General features: G+C 46.2%; 1 long non-coding RNA gene across 1 annotated transcript; it reads right to left on the reverse strand.

Moving 5' to 3' along the window:
- Nucleotides 1-9,040: 9,040 nt before the first annotated feature.
- On the reverse strand, nucleotides 9,041-11,722 carry LOC138848499 (uncharacterized). Its single transcript, XR_011386338.2, has 2 exons — nucleotides 11,549-11,722; nucleotides 9,041-9,548 (listed from the first exon to the last, which is right to left on the reverse strand). It is a non-coding gene; the product is annotated as an uncharacterized LOC138848499 (long non-coding RNA).
- Nucleotides 11,723-14,274: the final 2,552 nt, after the last annotated feature.

Consider the following 14,274-nt stretch of genomic DNA (forward strand, 5'->3'; position numbering starts at 1 on the left):
CTGCAGCGCCGGCATCCCATATGGCCACCGGTTCTAGTCCCGGCTTCTCCTCTTCCAGTCCAGCTCTCTGCTGTGGTCCGGAAGGGCAGTGGAGGAGGGCCCAAGGACTTGGGCTCCGGCACACAAATGGGAGACCTCGAAGAAGCTCCTGGCTCCTGGCTTCAGATCAGCACAGGTCCAGCTGTTGCAGCCATTTGGGGAGTGAACCAACAAAAGGAAGTCCTTTCTTTGTGTCTCTCCTTCTCACTGTCTGTAACTCTACCTCTCAAGTAAATAAATAAAATCTTAAAAAAAAAAAGTTAAAATCCTAAACATGATATAATTCAAAGCCAAGAAAACTACAAGGCATTTTTATAGAAGTGAACAAAGTCCTAAATAAATGAGGGAATAAACTGTATGTATCAACTAAAATCTTTGACATTAAAAAATGTAAATTCTCCCATGCACAAGTATAGAAATCAGATAAACTAACAATCAAAATCCTAGAAAATTTTTTATAGAAATTTACAAAATGATGCTAAAGTTTATGTGAAAATACAAAGAAATATCCAAGACAATTTTGAAGAACAAAGCTGAAAGGTTTATATTACTAAATACTAAGACTTACTGCTAAACTATAGCGATTAAGACAGGGGATGTTGGCAAAGGATAGATCAACAGATTGAGAGTATTGTGTTAAGATTCCAGAAATAGACCCACAGCAGATACAGTGCTGTTGTTTATGACAGGTGCAATGGAAGAAGATATGAAATTCTTAAAGCTTTGGATCAACTGGATATGCATATGCAAAACTGAACTATGATTTCTACCTCACACCATAAAAGATCATTTCTAAATTATCTCAGGTCTAAATGTGAAAGGCAAAACAATATCCTTCTAGATGAAAGCATATCTTCACAATTTTGAGGCAAGCAGACTTCTCAATAAAACACAAAAACATTAATCATAAAAGATGGACATCTGAACTTCCTTAAAATTAAGAATTTATGTCCACTGCAAAATAACATCAAGATTGAAAAAGCAGATACAGAACAAGAGAAATGTGGAAGTATGTATAAAACTCTGTATCGAGGCCAGTGTAGTGACATAGCCTATAAAGCCACGGCCTGCCATGCCAGCATCCCATGTGGATGCTCCTTTTCTGATCCGGCTCCCTGCTAATGATGTGGGAAGAGCAGCAGAAGATGGCCCAAGTGTTTGGGACTTGCCATCCAAGTGAGAGTTCTGGATGAAGCTCCTGGCTCCTGGCTTTGGCATGGCTCAGCCCTGGCAGGTGTGGCCACTTGGAGAGTGAATCAGCAGATGGAAGCTTTCTCTCTCTGTCTCTCCCTCTCTCTGTACTCTGCCTTTGAGAGTAAACAAAGAATTCTTTAAGGAAAAAAAAACCTTCCTATATCTAGGATATAAAAATAACTCCTAAAATAGAAACAACTCTTAAAATCAATGTTGAAATGAGAAAAGGGGTTGAATAAGCACTTTACAAAAGAACAAAATCAAAATGGCATATATATTATATATGTATTATATTATATATATATATATATATCAAAAAGTGCTCCAAATCCATAGTCACCAGGGAACACAAATTAAAACCACAATGATATAACTATACTACACATCCACCAAAATGAGTAATATAAAATAAGCCTCTGCTACCAAATGTTGGTGAGCATATGAAGAAACTGGAGCGCTGGGACTCTAAATGGGCACAACTTCGCAGCACAAGCATCTACCAAGTAGAGCTATGCAGCCCTTACACACCAACAGGAATGCATATTTGTACTTCTCAAAGCACACAGGCAAGAATATTTATAGCAGCACTACTCCTAACAGCTAAAAAACAGGACTAAGTTAATGTCCAACAAAATAGAGTAAATTGAAACACAATGCACCAGGACAAACTATCTATTGTTATAGCACAGATAAATTTTACAAACTACGAGGGTACTTCATAGAGTGTTAAATGGAATTAAAAAAGGAGTTTATTTTAGTACAAAGCAGTTTGGAATCTATGCATACAAGGCCTCCTGCAAAAGTTCATGAAAAAATGCATCTTATTAAAAAACTGCATTGATTTCAATGTGTTTTTTTTTTGCCCTAAAATGAGCTTACATTTTAATTCCATTTCCATGAACATTTTGAAGTACCTTTGTAGTATTGAGCAAAAGAAACTAGATGCACTGTGGCATGGTAGGCTGGACTTTCTGCCTGCAGTGCCGGTTCATGTCCTCGCTGCTCTTCTTTGGATCCAGCTCTCTGCTATGGCCTGGGAAAGCAGTGGAAGATGGCCCAAGTCCCTGGGCTCCTGCACCCAGGAGGCCCGGAAGAAACTCCTGGCTCCTGGCTCCAGATCAGCATAGCTCCAGCCATTGTGGCCAACTGCAGAGTGAACCAGTGGGTGGAAGACCTTTCTCTCTGTCTCTCTCTCCCTCTCTCTGCAGCTCTCCCTCTCATATAAATAAATTAAAATCTTAAAAACAAAGAAATCAGATATGAGAGTATATTGTGGATGATGGATTCCATTTTTATAAAGTTCATAAACAAGCCAAAGAATCATCACCGGTGACAGCAGTCAGGGAGCAATGATTGGGGCCGAGTCTGGAAAGAGCAAAGAGCAATGCCGGTGATAGCACATTTCTTGTTCAGGTTATGGGTTACACAGATATGTTCATTGTTGACAATTAAGCTACATACCTTTGGCGTTGATATAGGCAGGAGTTAGCAAAGAGGAGTTGAGGACTGCATTGTCCAAACACGACCCCCTTCCATGCCAATCCAACATGGCTACAAGTTTGGCACACCCACCCCCTATGATGCATCTGAGCCTCACTTCCCATCATGCATCAGATGACATGACACTTCCTCAACTCCAACATATGCTTGTAGCCCATGTGCACCAGACACCATGACACTCCTAAAGGTCACCATGTTTGCTGCAAACCCACCCCAAACTCCACCTCCTTTGAAAATTCAGTTAGGCTCTGCCCTGAGCACCACCCAGTCCTACAAAGGATGACCCTTAACCTTGTTAGCTGCAGCACTCAACTCCTGAGGTTGTCCACACTCCTGCTGAAACACCCACCTTCCTCTGCCTTTAAGTAAACCTTACATTTCTGCTCCCTCCTGTCTCCTCCTTGAATTCTTCCACGCATGGAGGCAGGAACCTGAAACCAGTCTAACAGGAAAAGGGTAAACCGCCCTCCTACAAACACACACACACACAAACACGATATTTGTGTGTGTGTGTTTGTCTATTTCCAAAAGTTTACTTGAGGGGCCAGCATGGTGGCATAGCGGGTAAGCCTCTGCCTGCAACTCCAGCATCCCATTGCACACCAGTTTAAATCCTGACTGCTCTGCTTCCACTTAGCTCTCTGCTAATGGCCTGGAAGGGCACTGGAGGATGACCCGAGGGCTTGGGCCGCTGCATCTACATAGGAGACCAGAAGAAGATCCTGGCTCCTGGCTTTGGTCTGGCCCAGTTCTGGCTGTTGTGCCCCTATGAGGAGTAGGCCAGCAGATGGAAGATCTCTCTCTCCTCCATCTCTCTCTCTCTCTCTCTCTCTCTCTCTGTGTGTGTGTGTGTATGTGTATGTGTGTGTATAACTCTGACTTTCAAATAAATAAACAAATCTCTTTTAAAGTGTCTTCCTGATAGTGGATCTTATAAATCCATAGAACTTTCTAACTGGATAGATTTTTAGATTTCAAGTCAAATGTGAAGGACTGACTGTGGGGAGCAATCCGGACTGGACTAAGTTACTCGAATTAGGACTTATTCTATGCATCTGCTCTCCCACAATATGGCGCTGGGAGAGAAGTAAACAGCTTCCGCACAGCTGCCTCCAGTTCAACCAATTAACTGTAGGACTTGCTCCTGATTGGAGAGCAGCGTACGCAGCCGAGTTGGGATTGGCAGAAGAGGACTATAAGGGAGGAGAGAGACGGCATGCACCAGGAACATCTATGGGGAACATCTAAGGGAACCCGTGCAGCCCCCGAGAAAGCCGGCCGGCGGTGTGCCGCTCCCCTGCGGAAGTGGGGAATGTGGCCAGGGGGAACTGCCCTTCCACGGAGGTGGAAGGGATAGTAGCCAACCCGGGAAGAACCAGCAGCAAACCCGGGGAGGGCCGAGCAGACAAAAAGAACAGCGCAGGGTTCAGTGTTGCTCCTCCACGAAGAGGGGGAGCGACATAATGGTGCCGTGACTCGGATAGGAAACCTAGTTCGGATAGGAAACCTAGCTCGGATAGGAAACCTAGGACGGATATGAAACTTAGGAGGGAAGAAACGGGAAGAACTAGGGAAAATATCGGAGAGAGAAACTAGCAAACAGCCTAGGGAAAAGCCGGACGAAAAAGGAGCCGGAAGAAGCTATTGAAAGCCTAGGCATAGACTCGGATACGGACTACGGGGGGAAGCTGGGAGAAATCTCTAAGGTCGAAAGCGAAAGTGAAAGCTAGAACAAACAGACTCGGATGCAGACTGTGGGGAGAGGCCAGGAGAAATGAGGGAGGAGTATTGTTGGAAGAAAGCTTGGGGAAACATACCGGGTAGAGAAAAATGTTAGGGAAATTGAAGCCGCGGGGGGCAGGCCAAGGCGGAAACGAAAGCCACTTTGGGATTCTCAAGTTAGCCCGGGAATAGGGGGCGAAAAGTTAAAACCAGAAGCTGAGACGTAAGCCAGATTGGGATCCGTCTGATTAGCCCGGGGAGCAAAGGACGGGAAGCCAGATCGTGGGGCGGAGACGTACGCTGGGTTGAATTCGCCAGGCTAGCCCGGGGAACTTAGATTGAATCCTAGTGGCGGAGACGCAAGCTACGCTGTGTTACTCGCGGAAGCCGCCGCGTGCAGAGAGAGCACGGGGCGTGAATAGATAGGGAACGCTGGCGTAGGCCGTGGTTCAGACGCGAAAGGGTTAAGCGTGGAGACCGCGGACCGCGCAAAGCCGGGAAGCCGCGCAGAGAGGCGCGCGGGCTGAAGCGGCGCAGAGCCGGGAACCCGCCGGCGGGGCGAGGTGCCGGAAAGCCGCAGGGATAAGAGAAACAGAAGTTTGGAAGTGAAGTAAAAGAGAAATGGGAATGCTGGAAGATAGAAGTGAAATGGGAGAGGTAGGAATGCCCGGAGATAGAGAAATAGAGAAAAATAAGGCCTCCCCTCAACATGCCAATTAGAAGGCTTGGATTCGGTCTGCCTGATTTAAGGCGGTAAGCGCCAGCAAAGCTCGACCAGAGTATGAGCTGCAGGTCACCGAAGATAGGCACGAACCAACACTAATAAGTCTCCCCCACAATAAGGCAATGAGAAGGCTTGGATTCGGTTTGCCTGATAGGTTTTGTAAGCCCCTGCGGGCAGAGCAGAGCATGCGCTGCAGGGCACCGAACACAGGCATGCATCAGCGCCTAAAAACCTCCTCACAATGGCGAAGAGAGGACCCGGATTCGGTTTTCCTGATTGATAGGACTTGTAAGAGCCTGTGGCAACTCTAGCAAGTAGAGCAGAGTGTGTTCCGCGGGACACCGAAGACAGGCGCGTATCAACGCTAAAAAATAAAAAGAAAGGGGGATCTGTGGGGAGCAATCCGGACTGGACTAAGTTACTCGAATTAGGACTTATTCTATGCATCTGCTCTCCCACAATATGGCGCTGGGAGAGAAGTAAACAGCTTCCGCACAGCTGCCTCCAGTTCAACCAATTAACTGTAGGACTTGCTCCTGATTGGAGAGCAGCGTACGCAGCCGAGTTGGGATTGGCAGAAGAGGACTATAAGGGAGGAGAGAGACGGCATGCACCAGGAACATCTATGGGGAACATCTAAGGGAACCCGTGCAGCCCCCGAGAAAGCCGGCCGGCGGTGTGCCGCTCCCCTGCGGAAGTGGGGAATGTGGCCAGGGGGAACTGCCCTTCCACGGAGGTGGAAGGGATAGTAGCCAACCCGGGAAGAACCAGCAGCAAACCCGGGGAGGGCCGAGCAGACAAAAAGAACAGCGCAGGGTTCAGTGTTGCTCCTCCACGAAGAGGGGGAGCGACAACTGACTCACTCCACTGTTGGGAGGAGGTGGCTAGAAATGTGGCTGAGAGGACAAATCCAAGCCACATTGCCACGTCCCCTCAATGCGATGCCTCAGTGTCGGACTTAAGAATTTATTCAGCTCACCATGGAGAATGGATAGGGATTGAGTGAGGCAATATGACCAGATTCATGTTTGCAGAAAAATTCTTCCAGTAGCAGATGCAATAAACTGGAAACAGAGGAGAGAAGAGACAGGGAGACTAGTGCAGACACTGTCAGAATTATGAGCAAAAAATCAAAATTCTGAGATGGCAAAGGAATAGAACAACGTTTTCCCCACACTCGTCTGTATCTGCCTCTTTATCTAGACTTGTTGAGTGAGCAAGGACAGACTGCAAACACTGGTTAAGCCAGAGACGCTTCCTTCTTCCCGCCCCAGGGGCATCTTCACTGTGGACGGCTGGCAGGAGAGGAGCAGGGTTTTTCTTCTGACAAGTACTTGGTGCTCCCTCCCGTCATGCTTCGCGTATCTCAGGACACATTCACCCAAAGACTTTCCTGTGAAGTTCAAGTAAAAAAGTGACGTTATCTGATGAAAAATCGCAGAACTGGAAAAAAAAATTCACACAGCAGCACAGCTCAGAACCCCATGAGAATCACAGCCTTTCCTGATACTAACTGTTTTGCATGGGTTAATCCAATCGGATGGGGAGATCGAAGGGCCGGTGTTGCGGTGCGGCAGGCTGAGAGAGATTGGAAACACTGATTGATGCCAAGGAGGACATGACTAGCAGCGCCTTAGCTAGTTTGTGGGTTTACATCTTACAAGAATATGTCTGAACAGGAGAAATTCCTCCCAGCGTACGAACAAGGTATACATACACAAGGAGCCAGAAAAAGATGAGAAAATCTCCCTTCACCCTTTGTTTTCTCTTTCCTCTTTCTCTGGGTAAGTTTCCACAATTTAAATAAAGTATACAAGATGAGAGGATATGAAGGAAAAGTTAACGGCCCAGGCCTGACCTGTTGCAAGGTTGGGTTTTGATTGGCATCTGGGAATTCAGATTTCAGGAATGTTCCCACCATTGGCTGATCAGCATGGTTCACTGTGCCCAAACTGTCTGCACAAACAGTATGGTGTTTGCTTGTATTAGGGCTTTCCAGAGAAAGAGAAGCGATGGGATGTGTGTATGTGTATATGGAAAGAGAGGCAGATCAGACCCAGGCACAGCTCCCGTTCAGGTTCAAGTTTAAAGGCCATCAGCTACCAGAATTCCTTCTGGCTCCAAAGAGGTTGGCTTTTTGCTCCATTCAGGTCTTCAACTAATTGAATGTGGCCCACCCACACTAGGAGGGCAGTCTGCACCACACAAGGTCCACCAAGTTAAATGTATATCTCATCCAAAAGCACCTTCCCAGAAGAATCTAGAATAATGTTTAACCATGTACCCGGGCACTGTGGCCCGGTCAAACTGACACGTGAAATTAACCATCACAAAACTGAATGTCTGCTCTCCTGGGAAGCCTGGGAATTTCATCCATGCCAGGGGCATCCTGTCTGTGTGATTAGCTCCCAATAAGCGCCCTTGACACTTAACCTCCCATTAGAGACTTTCTGGCTCATAACCTTTCACGAGTGTTGCCGGGGAAATGAGTGTCTCTGGGGTGCCTCTGGAAAAGGACCCTTAAAGCTTGCACCTTCACCCCATGTGGCTTTTCCCCCTGCTGATGCTGCTGTAGTGAGTGTGCTAGAAACTGAGTCCTGTGGGTCCCCCTAGGGAATCAGCAAACCGCTGAGTAGTTTCGGGGACCCCACTGCAGAGTACCAAAAGCCCATCATATTTCTTTCTTCCATTGACATAGATCAAAAGGCATGACAAAAGTCCATCCCGTATTGTAAGCGGGTATAAGATCACATGAGCAGACGATTTTTAGTACTTAAATGTAGAGCTGGGAGGCTGATGCTTCAGGGCTGCACAGCCGGCTTCCCACCTGCCCGAGTGTGTCCTAAGGCCCGTACTGCCTGGCTCCTTATCTCACTTGTTTTCTAGAGCAGGAGAATCCGGTCAGGCCAGATCGCATCTCACAGCCATGGACCTTACCTCGAGGATCACTGGGACGAAATGGCGAAGGTGAGCATCGTCATCGAGTTAATGACAAGCCATGGCTCCTGGCACTGGACACCTGCAGCTCTTCTATTTAAAGACTGATTTATTTATTTGAACGGCAGACTTACAGAGAGAGAGAAAGAGGCAGAGATAGACAGAGATCTTCCATCCACTGGTTCACTATCCAAATGGCTGCAACGGCTGGAGCTGGGCCGATCTGAACCAGGAGCTTCTTCCTGGTCTCCCTCATGAGTGTTGGAAGCACTTGGGCCATTCTCCAGGGCTTTCCCAGGCACATTAGCAGGGAGCTGGTTCAGAAGTGGAGGAGCCGAGTCATGAACCGGTACCCATCTGGAATGCTGGCACCACAGGTTTTGGCTTTATCCGCCCCTCAACCTGCAGCTCTTTCATGATTTCACCATGCCAATACCCCCATTCCTGGTTGCCCCTTTGTAAGTCCCAAAACCCCTCACCCCACAGAGTGGTAGTCTTTGAGACTTAGAAGTTGGCTACACTCATCTGTGAACACATTAAATGTTCTCTTTCCTTCACCCCAAAATCTTGTCCTCACTATTTTGATTGGCATGAGAGACAGGCACCAAACTTTTAGTAACAATACAGTATTAAAGGACATTATAGTGAATAATACAGTGAATAACTATGAATGAATGGCTCAGAAGGAACTGGTGGTTATATATTACTTTAGAAATATAAAGTGCTACATAAATACTAAGTAATAATGAAGTGAATTATACTTTTCCATTAATCCCAAGGACATTTTCATAGAAAATAAACTAAATGATGTATGTGTGGCAAGAACTATTGTAAACCTTTTCAATACGTATAGAATATTTCTAGTGATAAGCATAAGTACAGAGATCCATTAACAGAGGAGAAAAATATTTGGAAACTATTGAATGAAATTTCAAGCCTAATAGGTTTTTAAATCAATTTATTTGAATTATAAGGACATATTTCACATATAATGCTCTCTAGGTTTTGCTTAATGGTCATACTAATTAACTTCTCAAACTCAATAAAAATAGAGGAAATTTACCTATATTCAGTACTTGACAAATAAATCATGGTAATTACATATTCACATGGCCCATGATAATTCTTCTAACTCAGTATAATAAGTAAGAGTGCTTTAAGGTAATTATTCTTTTTTTTTTTAAATCACATGCATAAAATGATTCTGCTGGTCAGGAGTTGGTGAGGCTCTGTGCACAAGAATTGCCCAAGTCTTTAGTTCAGTGTTAACCTTATTCCAGGTCCAGTGTCAGAAACATGAATATTCCCACGGTGCTAATACACCTCCAGACATGGTCTCGAGGGGTTTAAACATGGTGGGTAACATGGTGCTGGGGTGTTTCAGCTTCAGAGCTGCCTTCCTTCACAGCTGTTCTTCCACTGTTGCTGTGTGCTAAGAAAGGCAATATATCAAAAATTCCAGTAGATGAAATATCAGAAGTCTTACAACTAAGAAGTGATTAAAGCCATATACCACACATATTTCATCCAACTTTTGTATAATAAATAAGGTTGGGGGGGTTGCCAGTGCTGTGAGTAAAGTGGTGTAGTGAGTAAAGCCACCACCTGCAGTGCCAGCATCCTATATAGACACCGGTTCAAGTCCCAGTTGTTCCACTTCTGATCCAGCTCTCTGCTATGGCCTGGGAAAGCAATAGAAGATGGCCCAAGTGCTTGCTTGGGCCCCTACACTCGCCCTTACACCCGCGTAGGAAACCCAGAGGAGGCTCCTGGCTTCTGGCTTCAGATCAGCTCAGCTCCAGCTGTTGCAGCCAATTGCGGAGTGAACCAGCAGATGGAAGCTTCTCTCTCTCTCTGCCTTTCCTTCTCTCTCTGTGTAATTCTGACTTTCAAATAAACAAATATATCTTTAAAAAAATAAGGTTGGTATTCAAATCACTTGATATGTAGAATTTAAGGCAGTAAATCTCAAAAATGTGATCTTGGGGCCAGCAGATCAGCACCACCTGGCATCTTGTAAAGAATCCAACAACAACTCTTCAACAACAATAGAAGCATAATCCAAGAATGGACAAAGGACTTGAATAGGCATTTCTCCAAAAAAAAAAAAAAAATGCAAGTGGCCAATAAGCGCATGGCATGACATTCAACATCACTAGCCATTAAGTAAATGCAAATCAGAACCACTGTGAGATGTCACGTCACACCCATTAGGATGGCCACTATACACACACATACACACTTGTACAAGCATGTACCCACACATGACAGTAAGCAGTAAGTGCTGGTGCATATGTGAGGAGATTGGAATTCTTGAGCTTTGCTGCTGGGCTACAGTGGTTCCTAGGACTGTTCCTAGGACTAACATGGGACTGTTAGGTAGGAAGTCAGAAATGAGCTTATGTGTGAGTGACAAAGGCCTAAGGAATTGACATCTACAGCGGTCCAGCATCCACATCTCAAATCATCCTGATAGCCCTCCAGGTGCAGCCCAGTATCTGCACTTCAAACATCCTGCCCAGATCCTGATGACCTTCCAGGGGGTCCTGCCCCTTCTACCCCATAATCATAACCATCCTTCCTCTAAGGCGGGGCGATGCCAACCAGCCATGCTTCCCCTGTCTGATAACTTGGGGAGGAAAAACTCAGTAAGGAATTTTTCGTATTTACATCCAACAAGTCCTTTGTTTGGGAGGAGGAGAAGGAGAGGGAGAGGGAAAGCAAGACCCATCCCCTTAAAGCCCCAGCCTAGATGTGCACTGGGCACTCTCTCACAGGTCCTGTCTGGAGAGGTGCCCATCCGTTCTCATGGATGGCCCTACCCTAATAAACCTTGCTATGTTGTTTTCCCCTGCTCTCTGTCTCATGCCTGAATTCTTTCTTGTGCGAAGGCAAGAACCCTTTGCTTCTCCGGTAATAGGACTACCATAGGATCCAGCAATTCCACTTCTGCTACAGACTCAAAAGAACTTAAAGAAAGGACTCAAACAGATCGTTGTACACCAAAGGTCACAGCAGCCTATTCACAAGGACTGACAGGCATAAATGACTCAAATGCACTTCAACAGAAGAATGGATAAACAAGATGAGGTATACACTCCGAGGTGTAATGGGATATTATTCAACCTTAAAAAGGAAATTGACCCATTATAAAAAACGTGGACAAACCTTGAACACATGTTAAATGAAATGTCAGACACAGAATGACAAATATTATATGATTCTGTTTATATAGAGTACTTAGAATAGGCAAACTTACAGAGACAGATGCATAGTGGAGGTTACCAAACACTGGAGAGGGAGTGAGGAATGGGGGACTATTTTTAGATGGTATAACAGGGGCTCAAAGTCTAAGAGGCTTGCGCATAACATTTATTAATTCCAAAAAAAACACTCAAAAGTCCAAATGGGAGAGAGATTTTCTTTACTTACCAGACAGGGCCCATGGCAGCTCATTGGTCAATAATCCATCCAGTCTCGCAAGGCCAGAGTGCACAGCATAACATAGCACAAAAGTGAAGGAGCCCAACTGTTTCATGGTCAAAACAGCAAGGAACTTGCTGTTTTATCAGATACAGCTCCATTAGGACTGCCTTGGCCCTCCCCACGGATTCCACCGCAGATGTTTGCCTTAGGGTTATGGTGTGGGGGTGGGGCTTTCCCAGAGTGTAACAAGCTCTTTCTTTCTCTCTCTCTCTCTCGCTCTCTTTTTTTTTTTTTTTTTTTTTTTTTTTTTTTTTTTTTTGAGACAGGCAGAGTGGACAGTGAGAGAGAGACAAAGAGAAAGGTCTTCCTTTACCGTTGGGTCACCCCTCCAATAGCACCATGGCCAGTGCATCATGCTGATCCCAAGCCAGGAGCCAGGTGCTTCTCCTGGTCTCCCATGGGGTGCAGGGCCCAAGCACTTGGGCCATCCTCCACTGCACTCCCGGGCCACAGCAGAGAGCTGGACTGGAAGAGGAGCAACCGGGACAGAATCTGGCGCCCCGACCGGGACTAGAACCCGGTGTGCTGGCGCCGCAAGGTGGAGGATTAGCCTACTGAGCCGTGGCGCCAGCCACAAGCTCTTTCTCCCAGGGGAAGAGTGGTGCTGTGAGCCTTCCCTACAGACAGAAAGAGCCACACAGAGATCTTCCATCAGCTAGCTCACTCACCAAATGCCTATAATGATCAGGGCTGGGCCAGGTGGAAGCCAGGAGCCTGGAACTCCAGGTCTACCTTGTGGATGGCAAGAATACAACCACCTGAGCCATTACTGCTGCCTTCTGGGGTGGTTGTAGATTTTTCTTTCTGCCGATTTTTTAGAAATGCTCTAGGTCTTTTGTGTTGTAGCTCTTACTCTTGGCCAAGTTCTTTGTCTTGTGACTGGGAAGAATTAGGGACATGAACAAAATAAAAGATACTTGAAAGAAACAAAAGCAAAAGAGAAACCTTGGGCAGCAATGAGAGGGGTCCCAGAAGGGCTGGGCATTAGGGGAAGCTGTCTAGGAGTTTCTATGGACTATTGGTCAGGAAGAGATGCAAATGAGGTATCAAGCCATGACCGTTTTGATTGGTTGCTACATACACTAATAAGGTGAAAACCTATAATACTAGATATGAGCCACTTAGGGAGCAGTCCCTCAGGTCAGAGTCATAGTAACTTGTTGACAGAGTGCTCAGTCAGGTCCTCAGGGGTCAGGATCCTTGTGACCTTGTCAGGTGAGTCCTGTGATGGAGTTTTTCTGCCTCTGGGCTCCTTTTCCCTTTCTGCCTGCATATATTAAAAATCGCCTCCTGTCTCTATCAGGGTGCTCATTAGCAGGAAGCCGGAGTTAGGAGTACAGCTAGGCCTCAAACCCAGACACTCTGATATGAAATGTGGACGTCCCAAGTGGTGTCATAGCCACTGGACCAAACGTGGCCTCTGGGAAGTGTTTTTAAATACTTCTATTTGGGATGGTGAAAAAATTGTAGAATTCAATAATGGTGATGGTTGCATAACATTGAGAACATACTTAATACCAGTGAACTGTATAATTAAAATTTGTTCATGTAAATGTTATATTATGTTGCATATTTTACCATAATAAAAATCAAAGTTAAAAAACAGGCAAATTCTTGGGCCTCTATCCCAGATCTACTGAACCAGGTACCGGAGAGTGGGCTCACCATCTGTGCTTTAACATACCTTCTAAGTGATTCTGATGCATTCTGAAGTTTGAGAACCACTGATGCAAAGATTTTTTTTTTAAAGATTTATTTATTTACTTGAAAGTCAGAGTTACATAAAGAGAGAAAGAGAGGCAAAAAGAGAGAGAGAGAGAGGTCTTCCATCCGCTGATTTACTCCCTAGTTGGCCGCAACAGCCGGAGCTGTGCCAATCCAAAGCCAGGAGACAGGAGCTTCTTGTGGTCTACCATGCAGGTGCAGGGGCCCAAGGACTTGGGCCATCTTCCACTGCTTTCCCAGGCCATAGCAGAGAGCTGGATCAGAAGTGGAGCAGCCGGGACTTGAACTGGTGCCCATATGGGATGCTGGCGCTGCAGGCAACGGCTTTACCCGCTACACCACAGTGCCGGGCGAGTAATTTTTTTTTTTTTTTTTGACAGATAGAGTTAGACAGTGAGAAAGACAGAGACAGAGAGAAAGGTCTTCCTTTTCTGTTGGTTCACCCCTCAAATGGCCTCCACGGCCGTAACTACGCCAATCCGAAGCCAGGAGCCCGGTGCTTCCTCCTGGTCCCCCATGCGGGTGCAGGGCCCAAGCACTGAAGCCATCCTCCACTGCCTTCCCGGGGCCACAGCAGAGAGCTGGACAGGAAAAGGAGCAACTGGGACTAGAACCCGGCGCCCTTATGGGATGCCGGCGCTGCAGGCGGAGGATTAACCAAGTGAGCCACGGCGCCGCCCCCACCCCCACCTCACCAGTAATGTTTTTAAGAGGATCAATTGGGCTCCACCCAGGAAAAAAGAACCCACTCCAGGTCCTTCATGTGGAGAGAATTTAATACAGGACAACAAGTGCAACGATGACAGAGGAAAGAAAAAACAAGCAGGGGGATAGAAAAGGACCCCAGAGAGTGAGAATGTCGGGAAGTCAGTTACTTCCCTAAGGGCTAGAGGTTCAGCGGGAGGAAGTGATAGTGCCAAAGTCTGCAAGCGCATGCCGTGTGAGAG

Source organism: Oryctolagus cuniculus, chromosome 2 (assembly GCF_051225735.1).
Source record: "Oryctolagus cuniculus isolate XC-2025 breed Fujian yellow rabbit chromosome 2, ASM5122573v1, whole genome shotgun sequence".
Taxonomy (NCBI): Eukaryota; Metazoa; Chordata; class Mammalia; order Lagomorpha; family Leporidae; genus Oryctolagus; species Oryctolagus cuniculus.